Source organism: Ornithorhynchus anatinus, chromosome X1 (genome assembly GCF_004115215.2).
Source record: "Ornithorhynchus anatinus isolate Pmale09 chromosome X1, mOrnAna1.pri.v4, whole genome shotgun sequence".
Lineage (NCBI taxonomy): Eukaryota > Metazoa > Chordata > Mammalia > Monotremata > Ornithorhynchidae > Ornithorhynchus > Ornithorhynchus anatinus.
In genome coordinates this window covers 101,831,958-101,851,786 of record NC_041749.1, presented here as the reverse complement: position 1 = coordinate 101,851,786, position 19,829 = coordinate 101,831,958, and positions in this window count along the sequence as shown.

Genomic DNA, 19,829 nt, shown 5'->3' with positions numbered 1-19,829 from the left:
TAAGGAGTGGAGCCCACAACTTGTGTGTCCCAGTTCTGCTTGGCGTGATTCATTCATTCAACAGTATTTATTGAGCACTTACTATATGCAGAGCACTGTACTAAGAGACAGGTGGAGATGAGTAATCCATTGGGTGGCTTAAAGAAATTTTGCTGTGCAGGGAAACTGCTGCAGCTACATGTTCCAACTGTTAAATCCAAGCAGAAGACAATGAGTCTAGTCACCCGGGAGGACACAGCTTTATTGTCGCTGCTTTGGCTAAAACCCACTGGCTTTGATGCTCTCAGGTACTGACTGGATGCTTTTTCTGCTTGTGATCAGGGCTTTAATCAAATAGGATCTCACACCCTCTTGGATTTGGTACTGTGGTCAGCAGTTTTGGGGAGACAAAGGGCAAGGGAAGCCCACCTGATTAAGATGCAAAAGGCAGGACTAGGAAACTCAGTTACCCCAAAATTCATATAGAAACCTACAAATGACTGAATAGTAATGTCATCCCTAAAATAAGGTTATTTTCATCTTTTAACAAGAGATATTTATATGATGACCACATATTTTTGACATGTGACTTTCTACTAGAAAAAGCTGTTTTATCATAAAACACATGAAGATTTTTTCTGCTGAGAGGTTGCTGTTTACAAACTCATTTTGTTTCCCGATATAACAATATTGTATTATTTATTTTAGACATAAAGCTGTCAGATTAATGCAGGCTCTCATGCAAAACTTCACTCTTTATTGCCTGATATTAATTCCTAACCGACATTGTGTGACAGACAGTTTACACTTCTGCATTCCCACAGTGAAGGACAAATTTATACTTGAAGCCGAGTCTGGAAATTCGATTTTAAATATTTCTTAAACATTAAAATGATTAGTTTCAAGATTAGTCTTAAGATGTCCCATGTCCACACAATATATTTAGCCATTTTTCAACAGGGAAATAGATATTTTAATTCCTGTGCCAACCAAACTTTCAAGGAACCACTTTTACAATAAGAGGTCTGGCAAATGGGAGATCCAGTTGGAATAAGGAACATTCAAAAAACATGAATCAGTTTCAGATAGTGCAGATTTCGACTATTCAATTAGGAAGTCAGACTTGGAGAGTTTTGTCTTCCTCATTTTCCCTCAGTTGGACACATTTGTCAGTACTAACAGGTCGTGATTCTTGTAATACTTTATCCGTTCCAACTTCTTCAGATTTTATGCTCGTCAGGCCCAGATGCCAGGAGAGACAGACTCAAGACCATGTAGATCTCCCCCCAAATGGGACTCTCTCAGGCCTCAGCCTATTATACAGTCAGCAGCTATCCATATTTTAGAAGATGCTCTTTTCTCTGAATGTAACACATAGGGAGGTAGGGGCTTCCTTCCATGGCTAGATACCTTCCATGGCTATCATTCAAACTGGTAAACTCACTATGTGGTGCTGCCACTTGCAGAGAGAAACTGTCTCTTGCTGTCAGGTAAGGTAATTTGTTTTATACCCACTCTCCCTGTTTTATTATTAGAAATAAAACATCTCCTTCCCTATCCCCACATTTCCCTAACCCTGTGACTTTGGGGCTTTTTCCTGGACACACTGATTTCCTGCCTGCTTCCTTGTCTCAAATTTATGACTCACTTCAGCACCCAAGCCTACTTCTGCTCAACTCCTGGTCCCACAAATATCAGGGGGCTGCAGAGGGTGGTGTAAAATGCAGATAGAGCTGATGAGTAGCACCGATTTTAAAGAGGCAAGCAGGGACTGGGTTGGAGAAGGGCTTTGTGTGACGTAAAAGGCAGTCCAGTGTTTGGTTTCCTGAGTGGCAGCAACATCTAGTGAGCCACCAGTCTGATGCATGTGGTCTTCGGCCAGATCAAAGCGGCTAATACCTCACTACGACATCTCTTCCTCACACGTGTGACCAGAGGCAAATCAGAACTCATGGGAGGACCCAAACTCCCTGGCACTAACCATATCTATCTGAAATGAACCAGATCAGGGTTGGCCTTTCCCATTATTGTCCTACTTCAGTGCTCTCGTAGGACCAATCAGGAAATTAACTGCTTTCAAAGATAGGCACACAATGGTACCGTGGTTCAGGTTGGTAATTCAGTGGTCTCTCCAGCAAATGGCTGTAGACATCCTCCAGGAACTTGCCACCACCCCATCATGGCTCCCAGGGGCCTGCTCCATCCTTTCCTACCTCTCACTACTCAGGCTGGAAAGTGAAATGCAGCCACAATATGAGGTTTCCACAAAACCTTGGGAAATCTGGCAGTTTTCATTCATTCAATCACATTTATTGAGCATTTACTATGTGCAGAGCACTCTACTAAGCACTTGGAATGTAAAATTCGGCAACAGATAGAGACAATCCCTGCCCAACAATGGGCTCACAGTCTAAACGGGGGAGACAGACAAAACAAAACAAGTGGTCAGGTATCAATACCATCAAGATAAATAGAATCATAGATATATATACATCATTAATATTTTAGAGTAAAAAATGATATATACAAATAGGCACAAGTGCTGTGGGGCAGAGGGAAAGGGAAGGCTCAGTCTGGGAAGGCCTCCTGGAGGAGGTGAGCTCTCAGATGGGCTTTGAAGAGGGGAGGAGAGTTAGTTCGGCGGATATGAGGAGGCAGGCCATTCCAGGTCAGTGGTAGGATGTGGGCCAGGGGTCGACGGCGGGACAGGTGAGAATGAGGGACAGTGAGGAGGTTAGCGGCAGAGGAGTGGAGTATATGGGGTGGGCTTTAGAAGGAGACAAGGGAGGTGAGGTAGGAGGGGTTCAGGTGATAGAGAGCTTTGAAGCCAAGAGTGAGGAGTTTGTTTCATGAGAAGGTTGACAGGCAATCACTGGAAGTTTTTGAGGAGGGGAGTGATATGCCAGAGCGTTTCTCTAGAAAGATAATCTGGGCAGCGGAATGAAGAATAGACTGGAGTGGGGAGAGACAGGAGGATGGGAGATCAGAGAGGAGGCTGATGCAATAATCCAGTCGGGATATTATGAGAGCTTGTACCAGCAAGGCAGCTATTGCTGTAGCATTCCCTGTGGCTATAGGACTCAATCACAGCACCCTACTGATCTTTGTTTTTGTCTATGTTGTCTTAGTGTTGTGTTTCATCTACCCTTATGTATCTGTCACCAGTCCACTATCCCCCTTTCCATATTTGGACCATGAGCGCCCAAAAGTCCAGGCACCATGAATAATTCTGACTTATATATTTTTTCCTAGTGCTAAGCATACTGTTCTGCACACAGTAAATCAGTCAGATTTGAGTGCTTACTGTACAGAGAACTGTACAAAGTGCTTGGGAGAGTACAATAGAGAGACACATTTCCTACCCATAGCAAATTTACAGTCCAAAGGGGGAGACAGTGTAGAGTACTTAATACCACTACAACTCATAAAAAAATAGCTTTAAGCAAACACTTATTCTGTTCCAAGCTCTGAGGTAAATATAATCAGATCTGACACAGCCTGTACCACATGCGCCTCCCACTAAGAGGGAGGGAAGCAGGTATTTAAGCCTCATTTTGCAGATGGGGAATTTGAGACATGGAGAGGTTAAGTGACTTGCCCAAGGTCACACAGCAGGAAGTGATGAAGCTAGGATTAGAACTCAGTTCTGGTGACTTCTAGTCCTGTGCTCTTTCCATTAAATTTCTAAAATTTGAATTGGCAAGGGACAAATAAGAAATATTATCATTACTAGGTGCTTACTATATGGCAAACACTGTACTAATTGCTGTGTTAGATTGTAATAATAATAGTGTCTATTAAGAACTTACTGTGTGCAGAGGACTGTACTAAGCACTGGGAAACTATACAGAGGTAGGAATTAGACATGGTCCCCAGTCCTCAATCTAAGAATAATAGGGAAGAAGGGACTGGAAGCTGCATGAATGATAAAACAAACACATAAAAAAGGACAAATACATAAAAATAAAAACAAGAAGTCAGAAGGTGCTATGGCTGGAGAAGGATTTCAGGCTCCTTGTGGCTCAGAGTCCAGGGCCCATCTGTAGCCACAGCAGCCAGCAACCTTCCCAAGGTTTTGTGGAAGTCTCATGTTGTGCTTTTCTCTTTCCTGTAGGTGTTGGGGGAGGCAAGACAGAATGAAATCACCTTAAAGGTACGGAGGAGAGCCAGTGACAGTTCCTAAGGAGGCAATGTGGCTGGTTGGCAGAGGGCAGAAGAGAGAAATAATGATGGTATTTGTTAAGTGCTTACTATGTGTCAAGCATTGTTCTAAGTGCTAAGGCAGATACAAGCTAATCAGGTTGTACACAGTCCCTATCCTACATGGGGCTCACAGTTTTAATCTGTAATAGTACAGATGAGGTAATTGAGGCACAAAGAAGTGAAGTGATTTGCCCAAGGTCAGACAGAAGAGTTGGGATTAGAATCAGATCCTTCTGACTCCCAGGCCCATGCTTTACACACTAGGCCATGCTGCTTCCCAAGGAAGCTGAGAGTGCATAGCAGCAGCCACATCCTGATCACACTGAGCATGTCAGTAGTGTACTGGGTGATAGGGAGGGAAAACAGGAGTGATCCAGGATGCTTCACTTGGAAAATGTTCAGGAAAGTGAGGATGTAGTTACCTCTGTCCCATATGGGGTTCTAAGGGAGAGGAAGAATGGCTATGAACTCCATTTTATTATTTAGGAAACTGAGGCTCAGAGAAGTTAAGTTACTTGCCCATGTTCACACAGCAGGCAAGTTCATTCATTCATTCAATAGGATTTATTGAGCACTTACTAAGTGCAGACCACTGTACTAAGTGCTTGGAATGTACAATTTGGCAACAGATAGAGACAATCCCTGCCCAATGATGGGCTCACAGTCTAATCGGGGGATACAGATGGCAGAGCAAAACAGAACGAAACAAAAACAAGACAACATTATCACGACAAATAGAATCAAGGGGATGTACACCTCATTAACAAAATAAATAGGGTAATAAAAATACATACAAATGAGCACAGTGCTGAGGGGAGGGTAAGGGGGAGGGGGAGGAGCAGAGGGAAAGGGGCTCAGCTGAGGGGAGATGAAGGGGGGAAGGGGGAGGAGCAGAGGGCAGAGGGGGAGCAGAGGGCAGAGGGGGAGCAGAGGGCAGAGGGGGAGCAGAGGGCAGAGGGGGAGCAGAGGGCAGAGGGGGAGCAGAGGGGGAGCAGAAGGAGCAGAGGGAAAAGGGGGTAGTTCAGTCTAGGAAGGCCTCTTGGAGGAGGTGAGCTCTCAATAGGGCTTTGAAGAGGGGAAGAGAGTTAGTTTGGCAGAGGTGAGGAGGGAGGGCATTCTAGGACAACGGTAGGACATAGGCCAGAGGTCGACGGTGGGATAGGCGTGAACGGGGGACAGTGAGGAGGTGAGTGGCAGAGGAGCGGAATGTATGGGGTGGGCAGTAGAAAGAGAGAAGGGAGGTGAGGTAGGAGGGGGCAAGGTGATGGAGAGTCTTGAAGCCAAGAGTAAGGAGTTTGTTTCGTGCGGAGGTTGATAGGCAACCACTAGAGGTTTTTGAGGAGGGGAGTGACATGCCCAGAGCGTTTCTGTAGGAAGATGATCCGGGCAGCGGAATGGAAGAATAGACTGGAATGGGGAGAGACAAGAGGAAGGGAGATCAGAGAGAAGGCTGACACAATAATCCAGCCAGGATATTACGAGAGCTTGTACTAGCATGATAGCCTTTTGGATGGAGAGGAAAGGGCGGATCTTGGCGATATTGTAAAGGTGAGACCGGCAGGCGTTGGTGACGGATTGGATGTGTGGGGTGAATGAGAGAGCAGAGTCAAGGATGACACCAAGGCTGCGGGCTCGTTAGACGGGAAGGATGGTCATGCCGTCCACAGTGACAGGGAAATCAGGAAGAGGACAGGGTTTGGGAGGGAAGATAAGGAGCTCAGTTGGAGAGCTGGTATGGGAACTCAGGTCCTCTGACTTGCAGGCTTGTGTTCTTTCCACCAGGTCATGCTGCCTTTCACCAGACATGGTTGGTATTTGTGGGTATACAGCCAGAAGCTGATTCTCAGCTACTCTGACAACAGCCTACCTGTTGTGTAGACTTTTTATATGGTATCTGTTAAGAGTTTACTATGTTCCAGGCACTGTTCTAAGCACTGGGGAGGACACAAAATAATAAGGTTGGACATAGCCCACATGGGGTTCAACAATCTGAAACCTCATTTTACAGATAAGGTAACTGAGGCACAGAAAAGTGAGTTGTACAAAGTCACACAGCAGGCAAGTGGTGGAGCTGGGATTAGAACCCAGGTTTTCAACTTTCAGGCCCAAGTTCTATCCACGAAGCAACTATGTTTCTCACACTGATATATTCACTCCTATCCAGTCCCATGAGCCCTTGCTACAGGAAGTCTCTGCCCTGGATTGTTCCAAGACAACTAGACTGTAAACTCATTGGGGGCAAGGAAAGTCTAATACCAACTCTGTTTATTGTACTCTCCCACAGGCTCAATAGGCTCAACAGGCTCAGTGCTCTGCATACAGTAAGCACTCAATAAATGATTGATGAAGATGATGGCAACCCAAAGTGTCTAGGTAGACTCCCAGGAAGCACTTGTCCATTGGCTTCACTGCTGGACCAGCTAAGAAGCAGACTTGAGTGAGGTAAATTTCAGTCAATCCAAATTTGTCTTCAATTTTATTCATAGCATCAACATTTCTAATCAGCCCAAACAATGCAAGTTTTCCCCCAAAGTCTCCTTTTTCCTATCTCTATCTGCTATATCTTGTGTAAAATAATGGTTTTGAAAACAGAAATTAGAAGGTGGCAGTTCCTCTATTTCCTATTTCAGTAATTTCTCCCTTTAAAAACAAAACTTTTCACCCCTTATTTCAAACCTAGGTAGTCTGGTTGCCTAGGCAGAAAACAAAACACCTATTTCAATTTTTCTTTGCACCTTGTCTTTCATACAATGAAATGCAATTCAAATAAGAACTTTAAATTCATCTTTGCTTTCCAACTGTAGGTTGGGATCATTACATTTTATATCACAATCAACTAAGTCACATATGAAGGAGCAATGTAATGCATGTCACCAAAAATTGGTTCTCTACACTGAGAAGATACCAGCATCAGAGGAGTGGCAGGGAAACAAAATTATGGCCTGCTGCTCAGAAACACTCTCTGGCAATGCAATCCCAAAGGAAAGAGAAACTGGTTCAGTAGCAAAAAGACTTTTTTGGATTTTTGGCTTGCCAGAAATGATGGTGACTGGGCCAACAAAAATTGCTTTATGAGACAGATAGGCAGCTCAAACTATTCTCCAGTGTTGAAGAAAAAAGGTACAATAGAAGATCAAGAAAACCTGAACAACTTGTATGTGCCAGGGGCACTTTTTAAGAGGATTTCCCCCATAGACATGCTGAGCACTATACTAAGGTCTGGAGTAGATACAAGATCATAAGATTGGACACAGTCTTTATCCCACATGGGGCGAATAGCTGCCTTCTTTTCCCCAACCTTCTGTGTTAATTGCATCAGAAGAGACAGCAAAAAACTGGGTTATGCATCATAAAGTACTCAAGATTTTTAGGTAGTCCCACCTCTGGGCCCGAGTTGGGAGTACCCAACATTGTATCCCCCTGAAGGACCAAGGAACCCACTGGGTTTTTTCCCCACCCACAAGCCTGGACCCCTTGCTCCATTGATAATAATAATGTTGGTATTTGTTAAGTGCTTACTATGTGCAGAGCACTGTTCTAAGTGTTGGGGTAGACACAGGGGAATCAGGTTGTCCCACGTGGGGCTCACAATCTTAATCCCCATTTTACAGATGAGGTAACTGAGGCGCAGAGAAGTTAAGTGACTTGCCCACAGTCACACAGCTAAGTGGCCAAGCTGGGATTCGAACCCATGACCTCTGACTCCAAAGCCCGTGCTCTTTCCACTGAGCCACGCTACTTCCCAATTGATAATGAACGGCAGACCTCACAGGCAAATGCCCAGGCATTAGGTAAAAGGAGCTATCTGACGCAAGCCCCCGGTTCATACCAACCAGGACCTTCCTGGACCAGGGGAGACTCAGAGACACATAGTAGAGTTCAAACCACACCTCTGATCACCAAGGTTACTGTGGAAAGTTTTTACTTAGTTTTACCAGCATGCAAGGGAGTGACACATACAAACACTCACTCACCATAACCCAAGGGTCCAATACCAGTCTGTGGTCAAAGGAGCCCATTCTGCCAGTGCTGCCTTCACTGCTTTCATGTGCTACTCTCAGCATACTTCCTTCTTGCTTCTCCTCTGCATGCTTCTGCTCCAGGTGCTTTCCCTCTGTACCTCCTATGAGCTTCACTGCTGCTCATAGGTACCCCCCTCACGATTTGAAACAACTACCTTTTCTCTGCCTTAGGTGTAGCAGCTGTGGCTCTACATGGCACTCACTGATTGGTCCAGGCCTGTTACTGGTTAGAACAGGGAGAGAAAGCCCCAGCTCCCTCCAAGCTCTGCCCCCACAGGCCCCTAGTCACCTGACTTGAGTAAAGCCCAGTTCCTTTGCCAGTCTCTTCCTTGTTGTTCATGAGATTACAGTCAATAATAAAACAGCTTGTTGTGGGCTTACCACACTACCCAGATCAGTAGGAACCTTGGGCAAACTCTCACTTAAACTCTCCAAGGCTCTGGGCACATTACCCCCCAGACAATGGAGTCAACACCTTTTTCTGCACATTGGTCACCCTTTATTGATCATTTTGGGGGAAAGATTGTTACCTCAAACACCCTTACAAGTATCTGGATTCAATTTAGGGATCATTAGTTCTGCTAAGACTTGGACTGATTTCTGACAGCCAATGTAATGATTTAATGATAGGGGCCATGAATAAGTCAATGAAATTCTCCAAGGTTTCCCCATGGAATTGGAGAGGACAGGTGTATTTCACTGTCAGGGAAATTGAACGAACCACACCTGACTTACCTACTTCATACTAGTTCATAGTCTCCAATATGCAATGGAAAAAAATCAGAACACCTTGCTTTTAAAGCAACCATGCAAATGTATATCACTAAGATAAAAGAAATGAGGGCAAACAAAAACAGCAGACAATTAGCAAAGACTAGCACTCCTGGTCTAGACATATCAAGCAGTGTCACCTAGTGGAGAGATCACAGGTCTGGGAATCAGAAGGACCAAGTTTCTAATCATGGCTCCACCAATTGTCTGCTGTATGACCTTGGGCAAGTCACTTTTGTGAGCCTCAGTGATGTCATCTACATAGTGGGGGCATGGACTGTGTCCAACCTAGTTAGCTTGTATCTACTGCAGTGCTTAATACAGCTCCTGGAACATAGTAAGCACTTAATTCCATAAAAAAACAACTCTGGAACATTTGAAGCAGAGTGGCTCAGTGGAAAGAGTGCGGGCTTGGGAGTCAGAGGTCACGGGTTCTAATCCCCACTCTGCCGCTAGTCAGCTGTGTGACCTTGGGCAAGTCACTTAACTTCTCTGTGCCTCAGTTACCTCATCTGTCAAATGGGGATTAAAACTGTGAGCCCCACGTGGGACAACCTGTTCACCTTGTATCCCCCAGTACTTAGAATGGTGCTTTGCACATAGTAAGCACTTAACAAATACCACAATTTGTTTCCCACACTGATAATATCCTGAAAGAGTCAGGTGAAAACATTAATTCAGCTTGAATAACAGTCACTGTTAACCACTGTTATGAGTGCTGAGAAGAGTACAATATAACAGACACAAGAAGAAGAGCATATATAAAGCTATCATCTATTATTATTATTATATCTTTTACACCCTTACTATGTGTCAGGCACTCATCTAAGCACTGGGGTAGATACAAGTTAATCAGGTCAGACACTGTTCCTGTCTTACATGGGGTTCACAGTCGAACAAGGCTCAATGTTCTCACTTTTACAGCTCAAGGCCAAAAAATAATCTTGACTTGAAGAAGGAAAGGAAGCTTTTGCCCTTGGTTGGTTGATGTATAACCTTAGGAAATGTTACCGGTACCTTCCTTTGGAACACAAGTCTACAAATTGGACCCACATACACCTCATGTTTAATAAATGACAAAGAATCTCTTTATTTAATGTTATGAGGCAAACCTCCAACTCTGTAAATATGATGTGCTCTTCCCAGTTCCATGCAGAGATGGCAGAATTAAAATTTCCCTTCAGAGACTTCTCCACTTAATAACCTGAAAGTTTTTCAGTCTCCATGCACCAACAAAGATGGTGAAGACTGGGCTCATAGCTCCGAGGTAGTTAGTTATCTTAAACCACATTCTTATATCAGTAAACTCTCCCCTGTGACTACTCCGAGGTAGTTACCTTAAACCACATTCTTATAACAGTAAACTCTCCCCTCTGACTAATTAATGGTCAGCAGGAAAGAAATTACTATTCCTAAGAAACAATTTCAGTTCTAACTATTCTTCCAATCAGAAGTGAGTAACCATCAGAAAAATAATATGGCTTTATTTGGTTTCTACAAAAACACTTTAACAACTCCATGACCATTTTAACCCCAATTCAAAGGTGTGCAGTCCTTCTAAGGAATCTCCTACCTTAGTAGATGTCTCAACAGTCCAACAATATGACCTCCTGCCTCATACTACACACTAGAAAAGCTCAAATGAACAAGAATCTTCCATCAAGAGAACTTCTCAGAGAATTAACAAGTCAAACTTCTGAACCACACATCCTTACTTTTCTATGAAGAAACCATTTCCTACTCCGTGCTGACTTTTTTTCCATCAGCTGCTTCATTAATCTCCATGGTGCTATTCCAACAGATCACAGCTGAGGGATTACTAATGAAGCCTTAACCTGAATGAAAGACCATTTTGTAGTATGGAGTCCTTACTCTGTTGGACCTAAGAGATTTTGACTCAGCTGAAAACACTGCTTAAATCACAGTCTGCTTGGGAGAAGCAGCAAAGTGCTTAGGACTGGGAATCAGGAGATCTGAGTTATCCTAGATTTTGCTATTTGTCTGCTTTGTGACTCAAGCAATTCACTTAACTTCACTGTGCCTTAATTTCCTCATCTGTGAGATGGGAATTAAGAATAGGAATTTCCCTCTCTTTTAGACCAGGAAACACATGTGGGACAAGAACTATATCCAGTCTGCTTATTTTGTAGTTACCCTAGCACTTAGCACAGTGCTTGTCACATAGTAAGTGCTTAATGAATACCATAATGATTATTAGATATATTCCTATCCAGTGAGCATTTTTCCATTCCTACAATTCTTTCAATATGGGATCACATGAAAGCAGAGACTCAAAAACTGAATTGTTTGGAATCTTTATAATAATAATAATGTTGGTATTTGTTAAGCACTTACTATGTGCAGAGCACTGTTCTAAGCGCTGGGGTAGACACAGGGGAATCAGGTTGCCCCACGTGGGGCTCACAGTCTTCATCCCCATTTTACAGATGAGGTAACTGAGGCACAGAGAAATGAAGTGACTTGCCCACAGTCACACAGCTGACAAGTGGCAGAGCTGGGATTCGAACCCATGACCTCTGACTCCAAAGCCCGTGCTCTTTCCACTGATCCACGCTGCTTCTTTATGGTTTTACCCTCATGGTAGGCCACTCTATCATTAGTCACACCTTTTTGTTTTCAGGCTTTTGTAATCATAATCCAAGGGGAATGGACACAGGAAGCTCCAAGACTCAGGGGGATAAAAAATAGGAAGAAGAAAGAAGAAAAGAGGTTAGACTGCTCACTACCCATTATCCTTAATGGGCCGTAGAAGTTGAGGGTTGAAAGCATGATCGTTTGTATTAATCATCAGCCTAATGTTGTATGGTTTAGCTTGGAATGTAGCCAATTCTTGGATGAGTGGAATAATTGTTGTACGAATACAAGCAATTGTTCCTCACTGGACAGTTTTCCCTGCAGTTTTCATTAGTATGATTATGTTGATTCAGAAATGAAGTCTGTTAGTCTGCTCTCCTTATTTTACCAGGCATGATTCAATTAGTGAATATAGCAGGGTGTTTACCTGTGAAGGCCTGACACTTGTCCAGTTATGGTGGAAGGAAGATAGAGCAGTCACAGCCATGAAAAATGGCAAAGCAGCGTGGCTTACTGGATAGAGTGTGGGCCTGGAGTATGAGGACCTGGGATCTAGTTCTGCTCTGCCACAAATCTACTCTGTGACCTTGGGCAAGTCACTTATCTTATCTGGGACTGAGTTACCTCATCTGTAAAATGGGGGCTAAGATAATGTGACCTCATGTGGGACAGGGACTGTGTCCAACCTGATTGAATCGTATCTACCCTGGTGCTTAGAACAGTGCTTGGCACATAGTAAGTACTTAACAAGTACCATTATTATTATAATTATTTACTATCCGGACATGCCAAAGACACCTTAAAGTTAACCTGGATAAAATTGAACTCTTCATCTTCCTCAGGCAAGGATAATATATCCCTATTCTATCATACTCTCCCATGTGCTCATTCCACTGATGTGCATAGAGTAAGCCCTTAATGAATACAATTGACTGATCAATTAATTCTCTAACCCACTCCCCTTTCTTCCTTTCCCAGCACAGTCAACAACACTCTATTCTCTCTGCCTATCTTTTACCTCTCACCGTCAGGCTTCACTAAATGCAGCCATTTTTCCTCCCCCGTATTTCCGGATCTACTTCTTCCCCTCCACCCTTACACCCATCATCCTGGTTCATACTCCCTTAATCTCTCTAGTAGACCGTTCATTCATTCATTCAATTGTATTTATTGAGCACTTACTATGTGCAGAGTACTGTATTAAGCACTTGAGAGAGTATGATACAAAAATAAAGAAACACATTCCCTGCCCACAACGAGCATACAGTCTAGACGGGGAGACAGACATTAATATAAATAAATGAATTACAGGTATGTACATGAGTGCTGTGGGGCTGGGAATTGGAGATGAATAAAGGGAGCAAGTCAGGGTGACACAGAAGGGAGTGGGAGAGGAGAAAAGGAGGGCTTAGTCAGGGAAAGCCTCTTGTAGGAGACCAGTGCCAAGTCCAACACAAGGCAGAAGTGGGGAGTGTCTGCTGGGCTATGCCATCAGTGGTGAAGATTTCTGGCCAAAGAGCACCTACAGCATCTCATGCGGTGGGCAAGCTCAGGAGATAATCCTTAAAATATCTGGGTGACGGGTGACAATGATTGCAACAGATACCCAGAAAATTGACAGCCAGACTATGCCATTAAGACCATAGACCATTTGGTTGTGGTGACCTGAGCCACAGATGGATTTTATCTGTCTAATTTTTGCATGCCCTTCACAGAGGGGTGAACTCCTGCCTGTCCACTCCCATATTGCACTCATTCCAGTTCTCCACTGCAAGTGGTGCTAAACAAACCAGGAGCACTAGAATCAATTTCTTGGTGTAGGTTCTCAGTCTGAAAATTTGTGTGACCGGAACAAGACTCATCCATATTTATGATAGGAGACTTAATGATAACAATAATGATGATGATTATAATAATAATATTTGTTAAGCAGTTACTAAGTCCCAAGACCTGTTCTCAGCTTGGGGAAGATACAGGATAATTAAATTGGACCCAGATCCTATCACACATGGGGCCCATATTCTAAGGAGGAGGGAGAACAGATATTTAATCCCAATTTTACAAATGAGGAACTGAGGCCCAGAAACATTAAATGACTTGTCCAAGGTCTCACAGCAGGCAGGTGCAGGAGCTGGGATTAGAATTTGTATCTCCTGTCTTCCAGTCCGTTACTAATGCAATTACTACCGCTTCAACCTCTTCACTGGTCTCCCTACCTCCAACCTCTCCCTTCATCAGATTTTAGTACACTCTGTTGCCCATAACAGCTATCTAAAACATCATTCTGAATACAACACCCTTTTCCTAAAATATGCTCCAATGCTCAGTCATTTCTCTCCACATAAAACAGCTCTGGATCATTGGCTTCAAGACACTCCACCTTCTGACATATCTATTCTCTTGACCCACTATATCCTCAGTTTGCTTTCCTTGCTACACCCAAATTAACCTCTTTACTGTGCCTTGCTGTTGACTCTATTGTCTCTTGCCCCTTATATACATACATGTGTATTTACATGCCCACATCTAAGTGTATGTTAATACAGCTATGATGTGGCCTCAAAAATGTGTATGTATCTTGCCTGGCTGTATCATGACGTATATTTTCCCATAGATTTTCATAGATTTTGTTAGTTTCTATTCTAGAAGCAGCCCCAAAATGGTAAACGGGCACTACAGGCAAGTGAAATCTATCCTGTAAATTATTTTCCAAACCCCAAAACCCTTCCTTTATTTTACTTTCCTGATCCTAAGGGATTTTCTGCATCCCTGTACCCATAATATGGCCACCTCCTCCTCTGTCTTCTCCACATTCCCAGGCTTCAGTACTTATTAAATTTTTTTGGAGCAACTGCTGTTACAGCTAATGCAGTTAGTTCAGGCATATCACTCTATTCTTCCCACTACCAACACTAACCACTGCCAAGAAGGGAAAAGGGAGAGAAGAGAGAGGGGTACACACAGAGAAATAGTTATTAGTCCCATCCTTAGAAACTGCATTGTACTCTCACAATTGCTTAGTACAGTGTTCTGCACAAAGTGCTCAATAAATGCCATTGATTAATTTATCCTGCCCTGGTCTGTTCTTACCCCATGGCTGAATCTGGGATGAGAACTGGCTTGGGTGGGCATGGGCCTAGGGATGAAAGGACTTGGGTTCTAATCCCACCTCCACCATTTGCCTGCAGTGTGACCTTAGGCAAGTCACTTTACTTCTCTGTGTCCCAGTTACATCGTCTGTAAAATGGGCGTTAAGATTGGGATCCTTATGGTGGGACAATGTCTTCTCCTGGTTCTCCGGTCTCTCTGACCACTCGCTCTCAGCCTCTTTTTGGGCTCTTCCTTTGCCCCCTCCCCCCAACTCCTACCCCTGGGTGTCCCTCAAGGTTCAGTTCTGGATCTCCTTCTATTCTCCATCTACACCTACTCCCTTGGAGAACTCATTTGCTCACGTGGCTTCAACTACCACATCTATGCAGATAATTCCCAAATCTACATCTCCAGCCCTGATCCCTCTCCCTCTCGGCAGTTTCACATCTCCTCCTGCCTTCAACACATCTCTACTTCGGTGTCCTGCTGTCAAGTCAAATTTAATGTGTCAAAAACAGAACTACTTATCTTCCCACTCAAACCCTGTCCTTCCCCTGACTTTCCCATCATTATAGACAGCACCACCATCCTTCCTGCTCATGAGCTTATAACCTTGGCATTATCCTTGACTCCTCTGACTCATTCATTCTGCATGTTCAATCTATCATTAAATCCTGTCAGTTTAGCCTTCACAACACTGCTAAAATCCACCTTTTCCACTCTATCCAAACTGCTACCATGTTACTCCAAGCACATATCCTAACCCTCTTTGATTAGTCAGCTTCTTTGCTGACCTCCCTGCCTCCTGTCTCTCCCCACTCCAGTCCATACTTCATTCTGCTGCCCAGATCATTTTTCTACAAAAATGTCCAGTCCATGTTTCCCAACTCCTCAAGAACCTCCAGTGGTTGCCCATCCACCTCTGCATCAAACCAAAGCTCCTTACCATTGGCTTTAAAGCACTCAATTCCCTTGCTTCCTCCTACCTCTCTGCATTACTCTCCTACTACAACCCAGCCTGCACACTTCTGTCCTCTAATGCCAACCTACTCATTGTACCTTAATCTCATCTATCTTGCTGCCAACCTCTCCCCTACATCCTCCCTCCAGCCTGGAACCCCTCCTTCTTCATATCCGACAATTCCCCTTTCCTGCTTCAAAGCCTTATTGAAGACACATCTCCTCCAAGAAACCTTCCCTGATTAAACCCTCTTTTCCTACTCCCTTCTGCCTCTCCCTGACTTCCCCCCTTTATTCATCACACCCTCCCAGCTCCACAGCACTTATGTTCATATCTGTAATTTATTTATATTAATGTCTGTTTCCCCCTCTAGACTGTAAGCTCACTGTGGGCAGAAAATGTGTCAGTTATATTGTTAGACTGTACTCCTCCAAGACTTTAGTACAGTGGTCTGCACACAGGAAGTGCTCAATAAATGCAATTGATTTATTGACAGGGACTGTGTTCAATCTGATTAACTTGTATCTACCCCAATACTTAGTACAATGCCTGGCATATAGTAAGCGCTTAACAAACGCTCCCCCCCAGAAAAAATGGGACATGATCGAGATTTCAGAGGACTGGATCCAGGTCCAATACCTGTCACAGTGCTGGAGAAAGCATTGTCTACTAGTAAGATTTATGTAAATATCTTCACAGTTGGTTGCTTCCCTCTACCTGTACTTTCTTTCAATGTTTCTCTCCCCTGCTAGATTATAAAGTCCCTGAAGGCAGCCACCATGTCTACTATAGTATGCTTTCAAAAGCGCTTAATACAGTGTACAGAGTGAGCACTCAATAAATCCTATCGATTGATGGAGGCTCAATCCAGTCACCCTGGCAGATGTTTTTCAGCAGCAGTGGGGTTTATGGCAGCAGTAATGGTGAATGAATCTGGGGTGGGGGCCTGCAGGATGGTGGTCAAGGAGGCACATGTTACTGGTGCTGCTATTTAAAAAAATGCCTGCGGTTCAAGGGTGGTACGTAGGGTTGGGGAGAATGACTTCCCTGCAGCAATTGTCTGGAATGTTGGGGCTAAGTCTTCTTAAATATTCTTAATCAGAGAAGCAGCGTGGCTTAGTGGAAAGAGCCTGGATTTAGGAGTCAGAGGTCGTGGGTTCTAATCCCAGCTCTGCCAGTTGTCTGCTGTGTGACCTTGGGGAAGTCACTTAACTTCTCTGTGCCTCAGTTACCTCATCTGTCAAATGGGGATTAAAACTGTGAGCCCCATGTGGGACAGGGACTAAGTCCAACCTGATGGGATTGTATCTATCCCAGCACTTAGTACAGTGTTTGACATATAGAGCTTAACAAACCCCTTAAAAAAATCTATTCATCCATCCATCTATCCTTTTTTATTCAGGCTACTATTTTTTAACTCTCCTCTGGTTCCTTTCCCTCTATTTTCAAACAAGCCCAATCTCTCCTAAACTGAATAGACTTCCTTCAATTCCACTGGATCCTCAGCTATAAACCCATCACTCTGCCCCATACCTGATCAAAGGCCTTGAGCAGGCTGAAGACCTGACCTCAATTTCCTCTCCACAAGATCTTTTTTAAATATCCCTTAAACTAGATTTCAGTTCCTTCATTCCACTGTGACTGTGCTCAGGCGCTTTCCAATGAACTCCTGCTCACTACATCCGAGGGGCTCTACCCTCCTCTTGGAAACTTGTGTTAGCTTTGGTTTTTCCCAACACACTATTTCCCCTGGTTCTCTTTCCACCTCCCTGACCACCACTTCTCAAACTCTTTTGCTAGCTCCTCATCAGTGTAGTCCACTGCTGAGAATGAATGAATAAAAGGAGGGTGAATAAAAATGACTGACTTTCAAAATTTCACTGACAGGTCAAAATCAGAGGGTGATTGATCAATTGGCACTGCTCAAATAGAAGTAGCCACCGGACCCGGGGCAAACTCCACATTCAGGTACCTGCTACTTTAAATGAGAAGGGAGTAGCAAAGCAGTGGTGACTATGGTGGTGATGAAACCCCTGGTATTCTTCCTGATGTTAACCCAGTGTGACTGCTGCCCTTATTTGAAGACACTGAAATATTTTGATGAAATTTATGGGCATGGGAATTTATGGACCATTGGCCAGATCTCCATCCTCCCTTCACTCTTTAATTGTAGGTGGTTCCACCAGCCTCTCTTTGTTCCACACAAGGAGTTGGCACCAATGACTCACAAGACCTTTTTGGCTCTTCTTGGAACCAAATCTGGCTCTCAAGCAGTGTCAACCTCCCACACTGTCAGTCTCAGAACCCTGTCAGTTCTTCCTAATGATAATTGTGTATTTGTTGTGCACTTACTATGTGCCAACCACTGTGCTAAGTGCTGGGGTAGATAAAATATAGTCAGGTTAGACACAGTCTAGGTCCCATTTGGGGATCACAGTCTAAATAGGAGGGAGAAGAGGTATTGAACCCCCATTTAACATATGAGGACACTGAGCACAAAAGACTTGGTTGACCAATTGATCAATCAAGCAGTGATATTTATTGAGCTCTTACTGTGGGCAGAGCACTGTATTAAGCACTTCTTGCCTAAGATCACACAGCAAGCAAATGGTGGAGGAGGGATGAGAATTCAGGTTTTCTGACTTCCTCATGTGTGCTGTTTCCACTAGGCCAACCTGCTTCCACTTCCTGTAGAATTGCACAGATCCATCACTTCCTCTGCAGGCTTATGACTATCTTCTTGGTCCAAGCCCTCTTAACAGTTGGGGTAGATTCCTATAATAATTTTGTTACTGTTCTGGCCTTCAGCCTTACCTTTCTGCAGTCTACCCTACTTATGGCTGTTAGAATCATTTTCTTATCACATGACCAAGAACACTTCACTGTCCTGCAAAACTTCCAATCATTCAATCAATCAATCATTGGTGTTTATTGAGAGCTGTCGGCATGAAGGGCACTGTACTAAGCATCTGGGAGAGGACATTAGAGGTGGGAGACACGATCCCTGTCCAGGAGAAGGAGCTTACAGACTAGAGGGAGAGAGAGAAACATTAAAATGAATTACCGATGGAGGGGTTGAGTGAAAGTAAATAGAATGAAAGTAGAGAAGCAGCGTGGCTTAGTTGAAAGAGCAGGGGCTTCAGAGTCAGAGGTTGTGGGTTCTAATCTAGGCTCTGCTTCTTGTCAGCTCTGTGAATTTGGGCAAGTCACTTAACTTCTCTTTGCCTCAGTTAACCCATCTATAAAATGGGGATTAAGACTGTGAGCCCCACTTTACCTTATATCTACCCCTGCACTTAGAACAGTACTTGGCACATAGTAAGCACTTTAACAAATACCATTATTATCATTATTATTATTATTATTAATAAATCAAGGGGATTAAGGATTCAAACCCAGGTTAACAGGCAATGCAGATGGGTAAACAAGTAGGGGAAGTAAGGGCTTAATCAGGGATGGCCTCTTGGAGGAGATGTGATTTTAGTAAGGCTTTGAAGACGGGGAGTTGTGGTCTATCAGACATAAAAGAGTTTTTCCAGGACAGAGGGAGGATGTGGGCAAGGGGCCAGCAATGAGAAAGATGAGATCGAGGTACAGAGAAGAGTTATTGTTACAGTAGCGAAGAGTATGGATTGGGTTTTAGTAGGAGGTCAGCTAGGTAAGGTTGGATGGGGAGAGCAGATTGAGTGCCTTAAAGCCAATGGTAAGGAGTTTCTGATCAATCAATTCATTAATTGTAATTATTGAGTGCTTACTGTGTGCCAAGCACTGTACTAAGTACTTGGGAGAGTTCGTAGACATGTTCCCTGCCATCGAGGAGCTTATAGAGGATGGATGAGCAACAGTTGAAGGTTTTTGAGGAGAGGGGAGATGTGGACTGAACTTTTTTTTTTTTTTAGAAAAATGACCTGGTAGCAGAGGAAACATGGACTGGAGAGGGGAGAGACAGGAGGCATGGAGGTGATCAAGGAGGCGATACAGTAGTCAAGGCAGGACATGATAAGAGCTTGGATCAGTGAAGAAGCAGTTTGGTTGGCAAGGAAGGGGTAGATTGTAAAGAGGTTTGGTGACAGACTCAGTAGCTAATGTTGTCTTCATTGGTACCGACCTCTCCTGGTTCTCCTCTTATTTCTCTGACCATTCCTTCTCTGTCTTTTATGCAGGCTCTTCCTCTGTCTCTCTCCCTGTCCAGGAGTCCCTCAAGGCTC